This window comes from Sarcophilus harrisii, chromosome 5 (genome assembly GCF_902635505.1).
Source record: "Sarcophilus harrisii chromosome 5, mSarHar1.11, whole genome shotgun sequence".
Lineage (NCBI taxonomy): Eukaryota > Metazoa > Chordata > Mammalia > Dasyuromorphia > Dasyuridae > Sarcophilus > Sarcophilus harrisii.
In genome coordinates this window covers 159707110-159730996 of record NC_045430.1, presented here as the reverse complement: position 1 = coordinate 159730996, position 23887 = coordinate 159707110, and the positions used below count along the sequence as shown (strand labels likewise).

General features: G+C 33.0%; 1 protein-coding gene across 1 annotated transcript in view; it reads right to left on the bottom strand.

Moving 5' to 3' along the window:
• FOXP2 (forkhead box P2) overlaps window positions 1–23887 on the bottom strand; it is a 696776-nt gene that overhangs the window by 595670 nt on the left and 77219 nt on the right. The window contains exon 2 of the mRNA XM_031938846.1: window positions 6932–7086. The gene's annotated coding sequence lies outside the window, so the exon portion shown is untranslated. The remainder of the gene's footprint in view (window positions 1–6931; window positions 7087–23887) is intronic.

Here is a 23887-nt window from a genome sequence, read left to right as displayed (position 1 = left end):
TATCTCTGCAGTGACCATGATGTTAAGAATTATCAGTGTTTGGGTTTAAACTAAGAAATTATCATATTATCTCTATAGAAAACTTAGGATGGTGCTCAAAATTTACTACTGAACAAATTATAGTAAAAAGTAAACATGAGTGCTAATTTAAATTTGAAGATACTGGTAAAAATCAACTTAGCAATTTTAAAATACTAAATAATACCATATGTATGCATGTGCATACACATACACACACACACACACACACACACACATTCTGACACAAAGAAACCAGCACTAAGGAAGAAGGCCAATTTCATACTTCTTCCAATTTCATATCTGCCCTTTCTTTCATTACTTTTCCACTTGCTTTTCATAAATTCAAATAAGAAAGGACATTAGAGGACATCTAGTCTGAGCTTCCATCAATTTAAAAACGAATAAATGGAGGCCAAAAGAGATACAGTGATTTTCCCAGTCACCCAAGGTGATTTTGAGTCCATGTCATTAGCTCTACTTTGAGCTCTATATTGAGTCCATGTCTAGCTCTACTTTCCTTGTACAGAGTATCTCCTATCCTTGAGCTGCATTCCCTTCTTTCTCTTACAATCCTTAACTTCCTTTAAAGCTCAGCCTATGTAGTTCATTCTAAGATCCTTCTCTTGAGAAAAGCACAGAAGATGGTTTATTCATTCTATTTCTGTACTTGAGCTAGAAATCAGTAGCACAGATTTTAGAAAATGGAGATAGAGACAAACTCTCATCTGAGAAATGGATTCTTTTTGGACCAAGAACTCTTAAGAAATCTAATATTACAGAAGCATTTGAAGATATCACCAATGGAGCTCATTTGGGTTCAAGTTAATAGTATTTGAGAGGACTCAACAACCTCCAAGCTACCTGAAATAAATGCAATGATGGAAGACAAGAAACAACCTCCACAAGTCTATAATCTCAAACCAAAAAACAAAAATATGTTAAGTCCCACCCATAATGTTCTAAAACTTTCTTTTTATATGGACAAAAGTACTTTCCCTGGTGAAGTATTTTTGTGTAGAAAGAATATGGTACACAGGCATTTCCTTCTTTCCATTCACCTTGCAATTCAACATAAAAAAAGATGTCATCCATTCACAATTCTAAGGATAACATTCCTGGGGAGGAATTGGTAATTGGTTCTTTAAATATCTACAGCAAAGCCTGAATCTTTCTAATGCAGGAGGACACATTCTGGAATGACCCAAAGATGGTCTGAATAACTTCTAATGTATAGTCAATGACAGCCAACTTTTCATCTATAGAACTAGATTGCAGGGAATAAGGGGAATAATTATAATCTAAGTCAATTTTCATCTACATATTTAATATAAAAAAACTTTTTATGTTGCATATGTCCTGTAGAATAAAAGTTCTTTGGGGACAATGGCTTTAAAAAATGCTGTCTTGGAAGTGGCTATCTTCAGCGATGAGAGGATCCAATTCAGTTCCAATTGATCACTGATGAACAGAACCAGCTACACCCAATTAAAGAACACTGGGAAATGAGTGTAGACTGTTTGCATTTTTGTTTTTCTTCCCAGGTTATTTTTACCTTTCTGAATCCAGTTTTTCTTGTGCAACAAGAGAACTATATAAATATGTACACATGTATTGTATTTAAGATATACTTTAACATGTATGAGACTGCCTGCCATCCAGGGGAGGGGGTGGAGGAAAGGAAGGGAAAAGTTGGAACAGAAATGAGTGCAAGGTCAATGTTGAAAAATTAGCTATGCATATGTTCTGTCAATAAAAAGCTATAATAAAATGCTCTCTTGGAATCCTTGGTACTTACAAAATAGCAAGCTTTTACTAAATATCTATTGAATTGGTAGTGGTCAAGTCTGTATTTGCCTCCAGGTCCTCTGATGTCAAGTTCAGATGTGTTTCCATTGTAACACATTTTCAGAGTCATCTTGCAAAGATACTTCTAAATCTATTCTCTTCATTGCCACTTCCTTAACTATAGATTCTTATCAAAATAGCTCTGATTTTGTAAAGGATTCAGGAGCTATAGCACTGTGTTAACAATCAATCAGATAAAGAGAAAGAATTTAGTGCACTTCAGGCTTATAAGACTCAACAGCGTAACACAGGACCACACCTGTGGTCCAAACCAAGACATACAAAATTCCTAAATAGAACACAGATTACATTATCAGAAGAATAGAACACAGGAAAATGGAAGTGATAGTTCAATTGTATTCTGGTATGATCCTCTTAGGACAGAACATGAAAAACAGGAGTATATTCAAAGAAAAGCAACCAGGATGTGGGAAGTGTCTGAAGCCAGGTTATACAAAGATGAGTTGAGGCACATGACTCACGTGGAAATGTTTTTTAAAATATATTTTAATTTAATTTAATTTAATTTATTGTAGAAAGTTTATTTATTTTAATAAACATTGATTTATGAATTATGTTGAGAGAGAAAAAATCGGAGCAAAGGGGAAAAACCTGGGGAGAGATTTAAAAAAAAAAAAAAAAAAACAGAAGCAGTGAACATAGCATGTGTTGATTTACATTCAATCACCATAGTTCTTTTTCCGGATGCTGATGGCATTTTCTTTCCAAAGTCTGTTGAGATTGATTTGATCATTGAACCACTGAGAAGAACCAAGTCTTTCATAGTTCATCATTGTACGTTCTTGCCGTTGCTGTGTACAATGTATTCCTGGTTCTGCTTGTTTCACTCAGCATCAGTTCATGTAAATCTTTCCAGACCTTTCTATAACCAGCTTATTCATCATTTGTATAGAACAATAATGAATAGAACCTTCATAAACCACAACTTGTTCAGCCATTCCCCGATTGATAGGCGTCCACTCCTTTTCCATTTCTTTGCTACCACAAAAAGAGCCCCTACAAACATTTTTGCTCATATGGGTCCTTTTCCCTCCTTTATGATTTCCTTGGGATACAGACCCAGTAATGACTGGGTCAAAGGATATGCAAAGTTTTACAGCCCTTTGGACATAGTTCCAGATGGCTCTTCAGAATGGTTGGATCATTTCACAACTCCACCAATAATATATCAGTGTCCCAGTTTTCCTATATCCCCTCCAACATTTATCTTTTTCTGTCATCTGGATATATTACTGTACATGTATAACCTATATCAAAGGTAGAGGGAGGAGCAGGAGGAAGAAAATTTAGAAATCAAAATCTTATAAATATGAATGATCAAAACTACATTTACATGTAATTGGAAAAAACAAAACTCCATTAAGTGAAAAAAATAAGTATTATGCCTTTAAATATGTGAAGTGCTTTCATTTAGAAGAGAATGAGTGTTTTGTTTGTTCCAGGACAAAACTCACACTATAGCTGAATAGAAATTTAAGATAGTTACTATACATGGAAAAACTTCCTATCAATTAAAACTGTCCAAAGTTGGAATAGAAATACTAGAGGAAGAAAGGCTTTCCAGCAGGGTTAAATGACTATTTGTCAAATATTATATATAAAATTATTATTAACTAACTTTTGTAAAGATCCCAACCAACTAAGAGGCTATCAGATCCTAAAATTCTTCATTTTTCTGAGACATGGATTTAGGGGATGGAAGGGATAATAGTAAAGTGAATGACAGCAATCCATGTAGGGAAATCATAGTGTGGAAACTACTTCCACTAGCATATATCAGATATTCATCTATAACTTAGAGAATCTCTTGGGAGACTCAGAGATCAAATAACTTGCCTTGCTCATAACAAATATAGCTGGCACAGAATAAAACTTGCACCTTGCCTTGCTAATTCCAAAGACAGTCCTTTATCAACTGTGCCTTCCTTCTTATCAATATAGCAAGATTAACTAGTTGCAATTTGACATAACTTTTCCTCATAATTTTTCCAATATACTATTAAAACATTAAAAAAACATATCAGTAATCACAAAGTCAGTAAACTCACTCATAATAAGCTTTTTTGATACTTTCCAAAATATGTATATGATCCTTAAATCTTGTGCTTTTCCACCACACTTTTTTTTTGTACATCTTATAATCTTTTCCTTTTTGTCACTTTTCCTTTTGAATGTTTCCTAGGGCTGCATCTGGTCTATCTAAAAATGTGATGTGAAGTAGATTATAATAATACAGGCATGTTAACAGGGAGCCTTGAAGTTAAAAAAGCAGTTTCCAAGTCATTTCACAATAGGACTTTACAGATACCAGAATGGCACCAGTTATCCCCTACATTAAAACAGGAATATCAAGCTCATGAAACAGTGCAAGTAATTGTGAAAACTGCATTGATCCAAAAGAAGATTAGAAACCATAATAAATGTGCTCACAGTCTTTTAGGTCTTCCTTCTCCAAACTGCAAAAGACAGCCAATTGCTATGATAGGATCTCAAATTTGGTGAGCAGTATTAGGTGGTGATAAAGTATTGTGCATATCTACAGGATAACCAAGATTTTACCTATACACGTTTTTCAAAAATGAGAAAAGCATCTTGAAAGAAAGGACTTTAAGAAATGTTTCATCAAAATCGTTTGATTTTGACGAAATTATTAAAACTTATTAAAATATAAATTTATATAGTCATAGAGAGTATAACAATAAATGAATAAAAGGCAGAAAGACGTATAGGATAGACAATCTGTCAAAAATCAGAAAAAAATGGATTCAAATTCTGTCTCCTAAATCTACCAGCTATGTGAACCTAAGTTACATTCTCAAAGCCTCTAGCAATTCCCAAAGAGGATAAGCTTCAAAGGATTTGCATATTTGCATTGGGAGATCCCTATAAAAATAAAATCACAAGTCTAGACACACACATAAATGTGTGTAAGTGCATAAATATATGTATATAGGTATATAGAGATATATGGACATATATGTATCTATATCTATATATACATATGTGTTTCATATATATGTACACATGCATACAAATTATACACACACATACATATATATATACACATACATATATATATATATATTCCTGACATTATTTTTCTCTGATATGTCCATTTTTTTATTATAGCTTTTTATTTACAAGTTATATATATGGGTAACTTTACAGCATTGATAATTGCCAAACTTTTTGTTCCAATTTTTCCCCTCCTTCCCCCCACCCCCTCCCCCCAATGGCAGGTTTAAATATGTTAAAGTATAAATTAAATACAAAATAAGGATACATGTCCAAACAGTTATTTTGCTGTGCAAAATGAATCGGATTCTGAAATAATGTATAATTAGCCTGTGAAGGAAATCTGATATGTACATTTTTTAAGAGTATTTTATGACTACATATTTTTTGCTGACACATTTTTCTTATATTTAGATACAGAGTCTTAGAAAATAATTTCAAATACATGGTATTATTAGTTCTTCATGAGTCTGCTTATGTAATCAAATAATCAAATCTTATTTAGCAACACTAAGAAAAAAACCAGAAATTTCCTATATATAAGAATGAAAACATACTTAACTTTTTTCTTCTAACATACAAAGATGTCTAGGAAAAAATTTTGTTTCCTTATTTAATTGAGTTTACCTTTAACCTGGCTGTGAACTGAAAAATATATAATTTTAAAAGATTTTATTAAAAGTCCACCCGTGCTTTCAAGTCTTTTTTTTAAACCAAGAATTTATTTGAAAAGAACTTGATGCTATTCATAGAAAATTGCCATAATAATTTCTTACACTGGCAAAGACACTTACTTTCAAAATATTTAAATAAAAAGTTATAATTTACTAAAGTACTCATTGAAATTTCTCACTATGGGAAGGAGATGAACTTTGATTCACAAAAGTGATGAAAGCAGAATGTAAGCTCTTGCAGATCCAACAGACTGTAAAGACTTTATATATGGACTTTATCCAAGCGCTTATTTAGCATAAACCCAATATAATAAACAACACAAGTTTGGCCACTAAGTGATGACTATTTGTCTTTTTTTTTTTTTTTTTTTTTTTGCAGTGACTAATGAAACATGACAAAATTACAGTCTTTAATGTCTACACAAATTCTCAATGATGAAAACAGTACTAAAATTTTCATTTTTTTATTATACCTACAAAGATTTAGAGACAGAAGGGACCATAGAGGTCATCTAATATAATGCTTTCAAGTTTTAGGGGATTCTTGTACATAGGAATAAATGGTTTTTGAGGCCGCTTCCAATTCTGAGATTTTGTGACTATTATCAGGATTTTGACTATAATAGTCCTTCTCTCTTTATAAATTTTATTATGACCTACCTTGGTTTAAAAAAAATGCAGGAATATTTGTATATCTAAGAATTCTCACCAAAATTTGAAGTTTGATTTAAATACTTTATATGATTTTTTTTTCAGATTTATTCCAAAATAACAAATTCTTGAATTCTGTATTTTTCTAGCAGCTTGGGAAAATAAATGTAGTACAATTAATTTTATAATATATAGGTTAAAAAACATAATTTAACATCTGTTATTACAAAGTGATGCACTGAGTAGATATGTGAAGAAAGAGTCATATTCTTGCATATACATGTGTAGAAATAAAAGTTCAAAACAGGATTACAGTATCTATAACTAGACATGCTAAAGTCAATAGATAGTATCACTTCAAAATCTATACATTTTTATCAATGCAAATTAATGCCAAATATATTTATTTCCCCTTAAATATTTTAAGTTCAAAATTACAACAAATGATGGTGTCTTGATTTGGTTAAGTATTGAGTATAGTATTACAAAGCCAGATTAAGATAGTTACTAACCAAAAGAAATAGCATTTTATACAGAAAAAATATATATAAAAAAGATGCAAATCCTAGGAATCTCTTACCTTCTTAATTCCCTCCAAGGCTTTCCTAAAATTTAATTTCATTCTCTTCTATGCTTTTCCAATATAAAAAAAAAAAAATTCTGGAGTCTTATGGAAAAGGCAACAAGCAGTTTAAATGACTTACATTAGTAGATGCAAGGAGTTCTCGTCTTCAATTCTTTCTTCAGAGGTACAAGTGCCTTGTTCTTTTTTTCCCCCTTATTATACTCTTTTTTCCAGGCTTTTCTCCTATTTCTCGTATGGATCAGGATGAAGGGTCGATGGATTTCTATATTTAATCTGGATAAGGGAAAACATACTTTCAATTGATATAGCATTTTATGTGCCTTTTTCTTTAACTTTGTTGAAAGGCTTTTTAGCATCATTTTTTTTTATCGGTGAATAAATATTTGTTGGGTATTGATGCAGAGCAGTGAGGAGTCAATTGTGGTAAAAAAAAAAATTTGTAATGAATTAACAGCGAATTTATTTTTAACCTTTTCCTACTGCCACCATATGTGTTTGAAAGAAGGAACAGTAAATGATTGCTAATGGCAGCAAAGGTTCATAAGACCACAAAGAATGGAAAGAAAACAGGAGTTGAAAAATTTGAAGGCAAGAAAGTGCTGTTTATACAAAACAGTCAAGACTTAAAAGGTTAAGAAATGAAGCTAGAGGAAAAATGATACTCCTGAATAGGAGGTTATTAACTTCAGATTCAAAGACACTATCCTATCACAATCCCCAAGGAATTCATAAATTTGAATAGAGGGAGAGAATTATGTCTTTATATTCACTAACCTCTAGCTAAAATTTATCATTTCCTTAAATTATGATTAAAAAGCAAACAAAAAATTATTTTGGGAACGTTCGACAGGCTTCATCAGCCTGCCAAAGGGGTCTATAATAAAAATAAATAAATAGATAAATTGAAGAAACCCCTGCCCCAGAAGTATAATAAGAGAATCAAAGGCAAAAGGGAACAAATAAGGTTTAAGGACAGGTTCAGAGGAAGTAAAGTGACTGGAGAAGTAGGTCAGGAATCCATAACAAAAAGGAAGGTCAGAACTTTATCTTGAAGCTAGGTCAATTTGGAATGATGCTCAAGTTGAATGTATAAATATTCCTTTGGGTGGCTGAGAGACACTGGTCATGGAATTTAAGCTGGTTGATGAATTGAGATGCCAGGTTCTTATAAGCATCAGCAATATGAATGCTATAAGCACTATGGATAATAACAAGGATTTGAGTAAACACATATTAATCAAGATGCTCAGTTAAGAAAGATGAGGCAAAAAAATGTGGCAAAGAGAAGGTTGGTAAACTACCTGGATTAGGGAAATACTCCTTAGAAAGAGACAGTCTGTGAAAAAGAGGGACCACTGAATAATGGTAGGGAGCAGGGCTGTGAAAATGGCCCTATAAATCAGTGATGCATGAATACACAAATAGCCAGGTGTAAAGGGAAATCTGGTATTGAATGAATAATTATCAAATTCGGGATTCAAAGATGGAACTTTTATATCTTCATCACTACTTAGTTTTATGACTTTAGGCAAGTTATAGATCTTCATTTTCTTCATCTATTAAGTAAGAAAATTAGACAAGATCATTCCTAAGGTCTTTCTAACTCTAACTTCTTTATGAAATTTGATGTGATATGTTAAGGACAATTCAAGATTTCTGATGTCAGAAAATGGAAGGAACATTAAAAAGTTAGAGGATAAAGAAAATTTTTTTTAACAATAGAGCATTCTATAAGATTCAATGAAAGAATCAGGCAAAGACTAGAAACTAGGTAAGATTGAGATAATAAATAGGTAGAAGGGGGAAATGATTTTCATATGGGCATTGGTGCTGAATTAAGGGAGTAGGAAGATAAATTTTGTTAAGTAAAGGACCTATCAAGTGCACAAAAGCTTTAGTGTTAAGCTCCCAGAGTCTTAAAATATTCTGCTAAATTTATGAGTTTAAATGACCTCACATCTGTCATGAAGGAATAGTTTTGTTTTTTTTTAACACATGGCTAGAAAGTGTTTAAAATTGGATTTGAATTCAAGACTTCTTGATTTCATATCCAATGCTTCATCCACTAAACCTACCTAATCAATATAAATGACCTAAGAGTTTCTAACTCATGCCATGTTTATATAGATATATTTTTAAAGAAATAAAAATATTTTTAAATCATAAAATACTAAAATAGGTTTTAAAATGAGATATATGAGATTTTAAGAAAACTACAGATCTTTGACATTTTAGGAAGTGAAACATACTAAAGAGATTATGATACACAATACAGAAAGTTTTTTTTAACAGCTCTATCACTGAAATATTCTCTATTATAACAGCTCTACAAAAATCTAACAGAAGTCTACACTATACAAGTGCACATGTACATTTGGGAATCATCATCTGCTCCACAAAAATGTGGGCACTCGTTTGTTAACAAGAGAATCATTTCTAGCTTACAAGACTTTTTTGTCCAAAATGCCTACATTTTCATGGTTGCTATCTGTAATTGAGGGAAAGCTTCCAAGCTAAGGCCTCCAATGAGCCACACCTAGGTTCATCACTTTTCTGATTTTTGAAACTCATTCTGGTTCCCTATGGACAGATACCCAGTACACTGAACATGAAGCATTTTTAAGCCAAAAAATTGGAATAAACTACAGTTCTTTTTGGACATACTCAACTCTTGCAAACAGTCTTTTCTGACACTTTTAATGCCAGCTATCTTGCAGAAATTGAAAATTATATACTACATTTTTAAAAATTATGTTGAAGTGGAAATTAAAGGGGAAAATAAATATAAAAGTAATAAATAAGTTTAAAGTTTATTAGTTTTAGACCTAGGAAAAGCAGACTATGAAAACCAAAACAGAGAAAAGTACAGTGTGAATCCTTTGAATCTAATTTTTACCTTTGTGAATAACTTATACATAACTCCTTCTAGTTTTTAACTAAGAAAGCATTGCTGATAATCAGATCAGTTTGATTTAATTCGATGTACTTCAATTTAAAAAAAAAATCTCTATTAAGGATTCACTACCCATTAGGTGTTAGGAATATTAAGAGGAAATACTCTCAACAATTAAATTTAATTCAAAATTTATTAAATATCCGCTGTGTATATGGTACTTATGGTAACAGGAGTTAACAGCTCAGTTAAAAAAAAAAGGGGGGGGGGGGAAGTAAAGAGGGACCAGCACCAGTAACTGCCTTAAAAATCAATCCCTTTGCTAAAGAAATCTACATTGTACAGGACTGTGCTCCTTACCTCCAAGATATTTATGATCTAATTTACCAGATAAAATATGTATGCAAATAATTATATGAAAATCAGAGTATTTCAAGTGCATAAGAAAGTTACCAAGAGGTATATAAACTCAAGGAGATGTGACTCATGAGGTGTTGACTAGAATTAGGAAGACTTTGGAAGAGGTGATGCAAAGGATTTCAGAGAAAAAATGTTGGTGGTGGACATTATAGAAATAGTATTATAAAGCCCTAAACCATGAAGTCAGAGGATGCGGTTAAAGAATAGGGAGCATTCTAAAGAATGAGTGAAGCAGAATAAAGAAGTATGAGAAAAGAATGAAAAGGTAAGTTAGAACATATTGTAGAGGGCCTTGAATACCAACATCAACAGCATATAGCTTATTCATTTGACAAAAGGGAGTTCCTGAGGGCATTACAGACATCACTCTAGAAGTGTGAAGGGTAGACCAGAATATGTAGAGGAAGATTACATGGGAGACCTTGATAACAGTCCAAATGAGAAATATTAACTGCCTGAACCAGGATAGTTGCAGTAGAAAAGAAGGCTAAGAGATAAGAAACACCTTGGAGATAAAATGAGTGATATTTTTCAACTGAATAGGGAAGTGAGGGCAAAGATATGTTAAAGACGATGCCAAGATTTTAATGGAATTTAATGAAATTTTAATGGAATGTCACTAGGACAACGAGAGAACCACCAAAAAGTAGCAAAGATAGTTTGAAGAAGATAATGAATTAATGTGGGGACAGACTGACTTTTGGAGGTTGGAATCCTGAGGAAGTTGTCTAATAGGTAAGAAGAATAATGAAATGATAATTAGCAGATCTGCAATATGAGGATCATTTAAATATAAATGATAATTTAATTCATGGGAGATATTGCAGTAATTACAGAGTTAAGTGACTCCAACCAGGGTGACACAGCTAGCAAGTGTCTGAGGCCTGATTTGAACTCAAGAAGATGAGTCTTACTGATTTTAGAACCAGCATTCTATCCAATACCCTGTCCAGCACCCAAATTACAAAGGAAGAGAGTATAAAGAAAGACAAATACATTATATTTAGAGGACAGTCACATTTTAGGAGCAAGAGGTAGAATTTAAAGGGGACAAAAATGATGAGATAAAAAGAGAGAAAATTGGGGAAGACATTAAGAATCATACCATTTCAAATAGAAAGGAAGTCTCTGGGGCAGGCAGTTCAAAAGAGCTCATTATAAAATCAGATTTCAGGATTCCAAAACTGTAAAATTTCACCTAATTTTGTCTTAATTTATAATACATTTAATCTTGTAAATCAAAGTTATTAACATTTACCTTCTGTATTCATGTTTTCATTTAGCTGTTGAAACAAATATGATTCCATTTTGATTTCCAGAAAACAGAAATATGCTTGCTATATTTTGGGTCAATGCAGATCAATGTACATTCCTTCAGGGAAACCTTTTGAACTGACAGAAGATGAGTGATTGACATTAGTAACAAACACTTTTTTGTTGTCCTGGATTGACATGTCATTTATAGAAAAACTTATGCTAATTAATGCTATCCATACTTACCAGATATGTCAAAGGAATATTTCAAATACTTTATAGCTATAGCTTGATAAGATATGCAAATTGCATATAGATAAGAATATGAATCCCTCATGAAAAGAAATGTAGCAATCCTATATGCAACTGATAAAATGATAAGAACTTTCTATTGACATATACTTATATGATTGCATCTTAGGTATCATTATAAAGCTAATGAAAATTATGAAGGGGAGGCAAGAACACATTTTCAAGTTAAGAAAAAAATCCAGACTAAAAGCATATCCCCCCTCAGGAATTTTTATGAAGGCATGACTAGTAAAGCAGTACATAAGGGAGATAGATTGTCATATTCCCCGCAGACTAGAAGGCTGATCAAAATTATGTAGTATAATTGTCTGTCCATTCAGTGTATCCAAAGTAAGGATTTAAGTGCTTTTACTAGTACTGATCACTAATATAGATTGCCTGTCTATTGAAAGGAGAGAACTGTTACTCTTTCACAACAGTTTATTTCAAATTCAGTAAAATGTACTCAACAATCATGAGTTAATATGAAGCTCCTTCATAGATGCCAAAAATTAATTCAGTGAAAGCAAAAATCAATGAGACTTTTTCTCTTTAAGACCAGAGCATGAAATAAATATCTGAAGGGAGGGCGAGAATATTAAGAATTACTACTGTTATGGTAGAAACACGAAATTCGTATTTTACTAAACCTCTTCTAAGTGGAGATTAAATTGTTTGATATCAGATAAATTTATTGACTATCATAAAAAGAAAATATCCTTTAAAATAGCAGATAGGCATATACATAGCCTTCAAAGAACAAGAACTAAAAATACAGAATCAAAAACAAACTACCAATTGTCAAACACCAATTTCCTAAGGCCACCATGGCACTAAGAATTTAAAACAATAACAATTAATAGTCATTCTTATTTATTAAAAAAAAAAAGGGGGGGGGGGAACCTCTTACCATCTTCTGGTTCTGGTTCTATTTTTTCAACTATATTTTCAATGGTTATTCTGAAATCAACTTTTTTTCGATTCATTCACTAACTGTAAGAATCATCCATAATTTAAAATTAGCTATCTGGATGGGGGTTTGGGAGAAGGTTATATTTGAAAATAAGAATTTGCTTTTTTTTTTTAAAGGCATCAATAAAACAAAACAAAAAAGTCACAGAAGCACTCTGTTGTTTTCTCCATTAGCTGCATAAGAATGTGGTCTAGTTAAAAGCAGAACTATTTCTATTTCAACATAATGAAGCTGTTAGCTGATTTGGTGAACTATCTCTGTAGTTAAGATGATCAAAGTTCACATCTTGTTCTAGTAGCTTCCTAGCAATGTGACTTTGGGTAAAAAAAAAATCTGTATCAAGTTTCCTCACCTACAAAAATGAACATAACAACAACTATCTCATGTGGTTGTAGAAAAGATCACATGGGATAATATATGCAAAGTACTTTGCAAACATGGAAACAATATATAAATGTTGGTTTTATTATAGAATGAGTAGTAAGGTAGATGGGCAAGGGGAAAGGATAGGGGATGGAATAAGATGTGAAACATGACCTTGTGATCCAAGGACAGAGGCTCTTGATTACAGACATTTGTGTCAAAGGTGGAACCTGTGACTCCTGATCTTTCTGACTCTGAGACTCACTCTCTAACCACTAATATCCATTAGCCAAGGTTACTTCCCAAAAGAAATTGGAATGTTAGCAGAGAAAGAACTGATAAAAAGAAAGTTGTATAGAAAAATTTAACATATGTATTTATGTATACACATATATCCGCTTCTAATGGTAGCCATCTTTAAGGTAAGGGAGAGAGCAGGGAAGGAAAAATAAAAAGAAATCCACATGAAAGGGACAAAAAAGAGGAAGAGAAGCAGAAAAGGCAGATGACTCTTAGTACTTTTCCTGAATCATTTTCTTTGAAATTTCCTAGGAAGTAAAGTACAAGTGCAACCCCAATGTTTCAGCAATCTTTGCCCTGCAAAAGTACAATACAGACTGAGGTTTAGATATATTTTTCAATACATTCTCAATACAGCATTGAGGAAGTGCTGCTTCATTCAAGTAGGTTTAGTTTAGTCAATTTTCAACATTTACTCATTTAACTTCCAGGACTTTTAGCATTCCTGGCATTTTATTTCCTCATTTTCACTTTCACTTTGGAAATCAAGCAGCTGACTAAGTACAGTAGAGAAAAAATAAGAGACTCATGTGACCTACACAGGTTTGTGGGGTGGTGGATGATACCTTACTTGGCACTTCACTGATCTTGTTCACCCTACAGTAGTAAAAGCAAAGAGGTCCCAAGGCATTCATAATATATGTCGATGGTTTGCCCTTAAAATTCAAGTTTTGTGTTGCAATTATGCCCCTAAAGCAAAGTGCAAGTTCCTTGGGCTCTAAAGTCAAGCATGCAAAGTCTGTGATGTGGATTACTGAGAAAATAAAATTGTTAGATAAACTCTGTTCAGAAAAGTCTGCAGTGGGCCATCAGCTGGAGTTTGACTCTGTATATGCACAAAAAGGAGAGAAAGTATTCATGAAAGTGTTGAGTGACTCTCTTTCAGAAAATGCTAAAGTAATCTTCCAAATGTGTGATGAGGGAACTAAAAAAAAAAAAAAAAAAAAAGGAAAAGAAGCTAAATTTGTGGGTAAATGAGATGGTCACCCCCAGGTAGGGGCCAGGACTCCCTCAAGGCATGTGCTTTTCATCCAGGAACAAGTCAACCACTAAGCCAAAAGAGAGATTAGAGATGGCAGGTTGCCTCTTTCCCTTTTTTTACCTCAGGGTTCCTTCTGACATCCCAGCCCTTGCCCCTCCCAGTTCTGTCAGGGTTATCTCTCCCCTTCCTTGTTTTTTATAGAATATTTCGTGGTTACTGTGTTATGAACAGTGCATATTATCAAAATTAATGTTTTGTTATAAAGAGCCATATGCAGAAAAGTGTATTTTTGGCAATCTCTAGAGAAAAATTGCAGATTTTGGTTTTAGGAACCTAACCCCAATTTCCCATAGGCTCAATATAACAACCTTCACACTTTCTACTTTCTTACTGTTTTTTTGGAATGTCACCCACATGATAGTTGAAGACTGACTAAATATCTATAAGAAAATAAGCATGGGGCATACACACATAAATGTAACATTTGTTTCAAGTACTTGGGTTTGTTATAAATGAGTACGTACACCTTAATAATATACTGAAAAAAATATTTCAAATTATAGAATTTTAGCCCAAGAGATTCCAAAGATGTTTCCAGTATATGTGTCTTAAGCTATTTGTCAGAATTTTTTTTTTAAATGAATGTTCCAACAACCTAAATACTGGGGAGAGATAAGCATACAGTAACAGCTAAATTAGTGAAATAGATAATAGGAATTCAAAGATCATCTCCAATATAAAAGCTAGCTGAGTGACCAGATGAGATAATATGAGTAAAACATATAGAGAAAACCATAAAGCACTCTATAAATATTAACTATTATTTGTTTTTCTAAAATTATGTTGTTTTATTCTGCTCAACTTTTTTTTTTTTATTATGTTCAGATAGAAATCATCTAAGGACAAGTGGATACCCTTCTGTTATTCCTTTTTAGTTAATGTTGCCTATACTACTGTGTAGGTGGATAAAAAGAACGGTTTTGTAACTGAATAAGAGCTCTGAGATGTTAGCTTATCTTCTGAAGACTCAATAAACGCATCTTCAGGATAACTCCAATAGAGCAGAGAAAATAACAGAGATGATATGTAACTAGTCCATTTTCATACGTTTTTAATTTTTCCACTAGGTCTCTATATTTTGAAACCTTTTTATTCTAAGTAGTTTGGGGATTATAAGTATTTAATATGGTGACATCTATCAAGTACACTTTGATAGGTCAATGGATCTGTGATTTCACTGATGTGGATATTCTCTCAAATGGTACAGATTAAAAGCAATGCTATTTGTATAAACACTGTTTCATCCTTTGTGATACTGGTTCATATTTTCGTATAATCCTGCAGAGATTTCATCCATTGTGTTGGGGAATCCCCACTAAAGATCCACATTGTATGTTTAACTATGGACTACCTAAGCTATCCTCTCATACAAAAAAATTTTACATGACTAAATATATTCTTTTTTAGTCATAAAATTATCTGATAAAATTATTTACACCACTTCTCATATATATTTTAAAAAATGAGTAAAACTGTCATTAGCTTTTCCCTCATAGTTTGACCTTAGAGTAAGAATCAAATGAGATAGTACAAGTATCAACAAATTTGCTGAACCTAAGTGATCCATAACTATCACTTATTATCACCAAATCATTTTTATAATCAACCAATAATAAGCACATTAGAATCTGTGAATAACCTAAGTTTATTCTTGGAAAAAAATTATAGAAATAAGAAGTTAAACAACAGAGTAATTATTGGTATTTGTTTATTAGGAAAGTATCAAGAATATGAGTGTGAAGATGAAAATGAGGAAAGGTTATGTTATGAAGAGATTGGAGACAACCAAGTACCGTGTACAAAGACACAACCCAAGAGTCTGTAAATTGAAGATTCAATTTAGGATGAAATTAAAAGGATAGATTTGAACAATCCAACTTTGTGAATGGAAGGGAACCAAATTTTTAAGTTTGGAGAGACAAGAAGGAGGGAGAAAGAAGAAAGTCCAAGATATACTACAATACAATACAAAGATATCTTTGTAACTTTGGGATTGAGAATAAATTCTTCAATGCTCTCATTTTTTATGTCACATACAACAAAGCCACCCACTGTGTATCAGGACTTGTCCAGCTACTCATTCAAGTTTTATATAGAACATGAGGGACCGTGATGTAAGAGTCCAAATGGAGAGATAACACTATCACTGATAGAGGAAAATTTTATTAAAGAAAACTCTACAGATCTTTTTTTTTTCCATTTTGTTTATAAATAAGTTACAGAAATGGTTTCTGCATACATTTCTTCATCTTTTCCTTTGTCCATTCCTACACTATTGATACCATCTCTTCAATATTACTAGATTCACAAGGTTTATAACTGGAAGGAATCTAATCCAACCAATCTCCTCATTTTATAGAAAAGGAAAGATCACAAAGACACTTAATGGAAGAGTAAGGAATGAAGTCCTCTGATTTTAAATCTGATGTTCATCATGTAGCTGTCAGATACTTGATTCTTTACCATCTTGAAAGGTGGATCTTTCCAATTTATTGTTTTAATTTCATCCTAAATTGAACTTTCAATTCAGAAACTTTTGGGTTATATCTTTGTACACATACTTAGTTGTCTCCAAACTCTTCATAATATAACCTTTTCTCATTTTCATCTTCACAGTCATAGTTTTGATACTCCTCAATACATTAACTATTACAAATGCTTTTCACTACATTTCTGGTCTCTATCTTATTTTGCTGTTATTATTATTCAGTGCTTTCACTTGTGTCTAACTCTTTGTGATGCCTTTAGGGGTTTTCTTGGCAAAGGTATTTAAGTGATTTGCCTTTTCCTTCTCAAGCTCATTTTATAGATGAGGTAACATAAGCAGAGGTAAGTGACTTGCCCAGGGTCACAGAGTTGTTAAGGTCAAATTTGAACTCAGGTCCTTTTGACTCTAAGTCTGCCTTTCTATCCACTGTATCATCTACCTAATCAGCATAAAATGCCCTAGCATTTCCAATTTCTGCTATATTTATATAGACTGTCATATGTATTTATAAAGAAAAATGCTTTTTAAATTCATACACAATTTACTTATTTGAACTTGTTCTTACCTCTTCTATGTATGTTAATGATTGTTTCACAAAAGGAATTGAAGTTCAAGATAGGGTAAAACTGTGTCATTAGTTTTGTTACAGACACAAAGGGCTCTAAACTGCCACATTTTTTACATCCCAGGGGAAGACAGGGCTGAGAAGTGCAGATCTGGTAGAGCTCTCAATAAATTTGAATCCGGAGGAGAATAATCACAGGTGTGTTTTTAATGTTTGATTAAACTAAGAAAGAATTTTGAATTTTTTTTTAAATTTCAAAGACATCTTTTAAATTTTTGTTACTATATTTTAGGTTTATGTGCTTTTTATTGATCTCTTGTCTTATTTCACAGATATTTCTGGGAAAGGAGAAAGAACATGCTCTACCCTCTTGCCTATCCTCTCTTCTGACTCCTCCCCCCCCCAAAAAAATGAGCAATATCAACCTATGTTGAGACCACATCTAACAATGTATATAACCCTCTGCCCTAGAAGTCCTCCATATACATACAAAAGGAAGAGAAAAATTTGCTCCAAATAAATTTTCCATGCTTAAGTATTTCTCACTTATGTTGATAATCCAATATTTGGTCACTAGTTTCTAAACACAGACACAACAGAAAACTGTTCTCATATTTCCAACTAGATTTATTCACATAGTGTAACTGCCCTTTCCCATTCCATATTCACTCTGTTGCCAAAGCCTGTTCATTTTGCCTATGTCCCTTAGTCTCCCAAGGGGCACTGTTAGCACTATGGTATAGGCCCACATCACTCTATACCTGTATACCACTGTAGTCTACTGGCTGGTTTGCCTGCTGCTAGAATATCCCTACTCTAGTCTACTCAGTTGCCAAAGTGATCTTCCTAAAGCACAGATCTGACCATGTCATTCCTCTCTTCAATAAATTCCAGTGGTTCCCTATTACTTCCAGAACCAAAGATAAAATTTTGTTAGGTTTTCCAAGGCTTTCATAACCTGTCCTTCCCCTTTCCAATATTCTTACCACTTATTCCTCCTCCAATATCTACTCTGCAATTCCAAAATTCCTTGCCACTCCATGAACTTGACATTCAATTTCCAGGCTGTCAATTTCTCAGCCACTCATGTATGCTCTCTCTAGCCTCATCTCTACTTTCTGGCTTTCTTCAAGTCCCAGTAAACATTCCAACTTCTACAGGATCCCTCTTATTTCTAGTTCCCTCATTAACTCCAATTGACCTTGTATGTAGCTTATGTGTACATCCTGGTTAATATTTTTGCCTTCCCTATTAGACTGTCAGCTCCTTTAAAGCAGTGACTATCTTTTTTGCCTTTCTTTATAACTCCTGCAGGCAAGTGGTAGATGGTCAATAACTGTTTATTGACTGACAGGCTGACTGTAGTGCAGAATCAAAGCAAAAGGAAAACAGAATCATCACAACTTTAAGTTGCATTAAGGAAAACAATGCTTCCTTGGAGGGAGAGGAATACCTTTCATTCATGACCTTCAGTAGAATTGAGCAGAATGTCTCTTCATAACACAGATGGAGAGAAGTAATCTCCAAAGCCTTTCTGCCTTAACTCATCCAGAGTGGAGCCTTGAGGAAAAGTTTGTGATGCAGATTTTAAGTTTTAGTTTTCAAAGCCCCCTAAGGCCATTATCAACCTATTTTAAATGTAATATATAAAAATAATGCACCATAAATCAAGTTCGTAAGCACATTTTTTAAAATGTCATTTGCCTCAGTTTCCAAGCAAGTTCTTTACTTTCAGTAACAAATCTAAGTGTAATTAGAAAACAATGGTATCTATGATGCATACCTGCCCATTATATTTCATATCCAAAATGTTTTTGCAATTGAGTAGTTTACATTTTAATAACTGAAGTAGGTCAAATAAGGATATCAAATACTCAAACTAATAATTTTAACCAACATGAATAAATGAATTCAAACTTAAAGAAGATCTACTTATTTCCCCCCTACATTTTTGACTAGCTATTTGTATATTAACTCTTATACAAAAGGAAAAAAAAAAAATCTTACAGCAAACATGCAAGGGGGGGGGGGGGGGGGAAACTACCTTATCTGTCCAGCTCTAGCAATTCAGTTTCGACAACAGTATTTCCTAAATGTGCCCTATTCACGGCTGGATATGTAATTACCTTCGGTTCATAGTCTAGACATTAATGCTTTGGTAGTATTTAAGACTCCTTGTAAAGTGCTTGCTTCTTTAAGGAAGCAAGGCTAAATCTTGACCAGATAAATTAGCAAAGAATGCAATAAAAGCTACAATAAAGGAACTTTATCCTACAAACCTTCAAGTTGCTGCTAAATGAGATTTCTTTGAAATGCAGATCAGTTGAACTAGATTAGTGAATTTTAGCTCCTGTCAACATCATAACAAAATACAAATACAATTGTTCACTGGCCTTATCTCCATGCTTCCATCTGCTGCCTTGTTATTTACTTTCCTTGATTTACTATGCAGATCTAAATAAGGCACATCAAGGAGGGCTTACAACACAATGGCTGCTTAAGCTTTACATCAAGGTATTTGAAACTGAAGCCCTGAAAGGGCTGCCATCAAAGACATATCTCTAATGAACTTCCATATCAGAGAAGGTTTGGTATTTAATACTGCTGTGAAAAGAAAAAAGCTACAAATCAGAATGGCCTATGAAAGAAAATGCCTGCAAATCTTGATGAGATTAGCACCTACCAGAATTAATATCCCAATAAAAATGAAGTCTGGTATCTTGAAGAGTTAACTTCCAACCTTTGGAAAAAAGGATGCAGTGTCAAGAGCAGGAAAAATCATTTGACAAGGTTAAAAGGTCAGGAGAGAATTCTTTATTCCTCCCCCCCCCCACACCCAAAAAGGTTGCAAAACATTTTTTTTTTTGCTTCTAGCCCCATTAAGTCACTGTCAAGAAAACCACATTTTAAAATAATTAACCCAATTAACAGATTTGCAGCATTATTTAACCATATGAATTTTACAGTATTTTTAAAAGAAAAATTAGCAACAACTTCACAGTGAAACAACTTAATCTAAAATGACAGCATCCAACATTTGTTCATCAATTCTACTATGTCTCTTTTCTACCCCATGGCAATCTATGGCAGTGCAGAGTAAAATCTTCTGTCAGCCTTCAAATCCTAGGGTCCCATTTTCATTATATGCCACTTCCCTACTCGAAAACTACAATAAAATGAAAAAAAAAAAAAAGTTTTTATTTTCCCCTTCCCTAATTACAGGCATCCACTTTAATTTCTAATACATTAAATGTGCAGTTGGTAATAATATAAAACCTGAAACATAAAAAAGTTTTCAGCAGATTGACATCTGAGGTATAATTGCATTGCTATTTGACAATTTCTTCACTATAAGCAGTGAGGTCTATAAACAAATCATACTTTTTTTTTCCCTTAAGAAAGCATTTCAATCATTTATGTCCTTCTATAGCAAGTGAAGATCCCACAAGCACGTTCTGTACTGTGGATCAATCATCTCCAAACCAAAGTAGACATGTTGTAGACTCCAGTGCCTGGAAATCATGCTGCAGGCTCACCAGATGATGAAAACTGAGGTATGCAGTGTATGGTAGCCCCACATGGCATTCGTTAGCTTCTGGGCATGTCAAACTTCACAACTACCCTACAGTCAATGACAGCAAACACCTTCCCTGTTCTTCTTGCCTCCAAACATAAACTTGCCTCTCTACCCTCCTTCCAAATTACAGGCAGTCTTCCAGAAACAAAGGCCCCAAACAGAAGCAACATCCCATGACTACACAACAGAAATCACAGTTGTCTTTTTTACTGGATTTCATTTCATGTAGGCTATGCTCCAGACTTATTTACAACCACCAGAGACCATTACCTTTTCCAGTTTAATGAAATGACAAAATAGCCGATTTGCATATGCAAAAGCAGGTGTTGGAACAGGTTTGACTACTCTTGACCTAAAGCATGTAAAAGAGGTTTATCAGCAACAGCTGTCCCAAAGGTATTGAGGCTCTGATGGGCAGTCAAAACTCTCTCCTACTGTACCATCTGTCCTGCTGTGTGTTCAAAATGACAATCCGAATTAAAGCTGGTCGAAGGATCTCATATAAGTAATTCTTTCCACATCTTCATCCATATGTTGAAATCCCAAGATGCATAAGTACTAGAGTTATTATAAATAACAATTCTATATGAAAAACTTTTTTTTGTCATCTCTCCTAGGAAAACGTTAACTAGACTACACTAGTTTATTCTAATGACTGTTATAAAGCAAATCATTTCAACATTCAGAAATACAGACAAAAGAAAAAGCATTACAGCAATTTTGAAACAGTGAACAATAGATTATTCTTTTCATAAGATTAAGGTTCTTCTTTCACACTGCCAGGTGCTTCTTTTCATAGTTTTTTTTTTTTTCAATTTTGCATTTTAATTGCTGAAATAATTATAGAAATTATTTTGTTGGTTTGCTACCATAAAAACTAATATTTTTAGTTTTGTTTGTTTGTTGTCTTATACTTACAACATATTGGAATAATGAAATTTTGGTTTCAGTTAAAAAAACTAACTCGAAACAATTCAATGTAGATATATATATAATTCAATTTGAATAATTCTCTTATGAAAATGAACTTTTATTTTTTTATCTTCACTTAAAAACATGAACCTGAGTCTCAATATGACCCCCTTAACAAATAGTCACTTGTTTTGGAGTTATGCTTGCAGAAGGTAGCACCATATGCCCCAAGCTTAAAGTTGAATGCTCTTTCTATAGTCTAATTTGCTTGTCAAAAGATGTTACAATCATAAATCTACAATGTCTGGATATACTTATGATATAAATATGTATCAAATAAAATATACCCTTTGCTTTTCTTACTAATAATTTGAACCTAAAAAATTCTCTCCAGCAAAAGAGATGAATTGATTAAAACATGCTGATTTTATAACGCTCAAACACGAAATTATAAATAAATGGCATTCTGGTGTCACATGCTAGGGGGAAAAAAACTAGCCTTTAAGTATTTGAGTTTTAAAATGTATTTTCTATGACTAACCTCAAATACTAGTTTTATTTTTTTTAAATTCTAAGTATCCAAGCATCTAATATTGCAAATAGGAATAAAAAAATACTTCTTAACCAAACATTTAGTGTGGTTTTAAAAACATTAGAAATTGATATAGATTATTTATAATTAACTCAAATTTATACAAAATGAAGTTCATGTTATATTTCACTGATGCTTATATTATGTATTCATGATTTTATTTCTGAATTTCTTACTTTACATGCCTTTTATTGAAATACTTTTTATGTGACTGAAGAAAGGGATATAAATGCTAGGGAGAGAGGAAGGAATGAGAGCCATACCTACAAAGGAACAAAGTAGCTAGGTTTTCTTTTCTTTTTTCTTTTCTTTTCTTTTCTTTTTGGTTCTGTTTCCTTTCCTTTAACTTTTAAAGAACAAAAATACAGGGTTGGGGAGAGGGGTAAGAAAGGAGAGCAAAGAATTTCTATGGTGGTTTCTGACAACTGAGATGAAACATCAATATGACCCCCTCAAAGCCATGCCAAAAATTTTAAAACTTAACTTATTTACTCAATTGGTTGTAACTGCCTGTTCTGAGCCACAGTAATCCATCATGTGAATAAATATTTAGACAAATTTTTAAATGTGTGCTATGTACTTGACAAAATGCCACAGCTCCAGGCTGTCATGTAAATACAATCTGATCAAAAACATTCTGCATGTACAATAAAAGCCCAGCTAGAAAAAGAACAGTTCAGTCATTGAGAATTAATACTTGGGAAAAAAAGAGCCAAGATAGGAAGCATTCAGTGATATATCTAAAAATAATTTCTTTTAAACTCTTAGGTAGGCCTGTGGAGGTAGTTCTCATAAAAAGAATTCTAAACACACACACACACACACACACACACACACACACACACGAACAGATCCCATAATATGCCTGGGATTCTAGAAGATAACTCTAAAGAATAATTAACCATTGGGAGTAGAAGGGGTTAGGTTCAATATATCTAGCTAGTATTTTTAAAAATTCTAACATAGAAAATGAACCCAGTTCCAGTCCAACTATTAATCAAGGGATCTCAATCAATTTCATGATCAAGAATATTGAAGATGATCACATAACTTCACAGCCAATGTGATCTTTAGTAGCACAAGGAAGAAAAGACTTCCAGAGCACAAAGATAATCCACTGTATTCCACAAAAGTTAAGAATATTGCTTTCAATTCCTGGTGTCACTTTTGGAACAGGAAAGAGGAAAGCAGATGCACTATACTTTTGAAAACTGATTGAAGGAACTGAGGATGCTTAGCTAGAAGAAAAGAAGTTTTAAGGAGAAAATGCTAGTTATTGTCAAATGTGCTAAGGATTATCTCACAGAGAAAAGAATTTGGACTTCTTCTGTTTGGTCTCTGAGGTTGTTACATGGGAGCAAGAGGTAGAACCTGACACTAAGAAATGTCTTTTGCCTTTCTTTG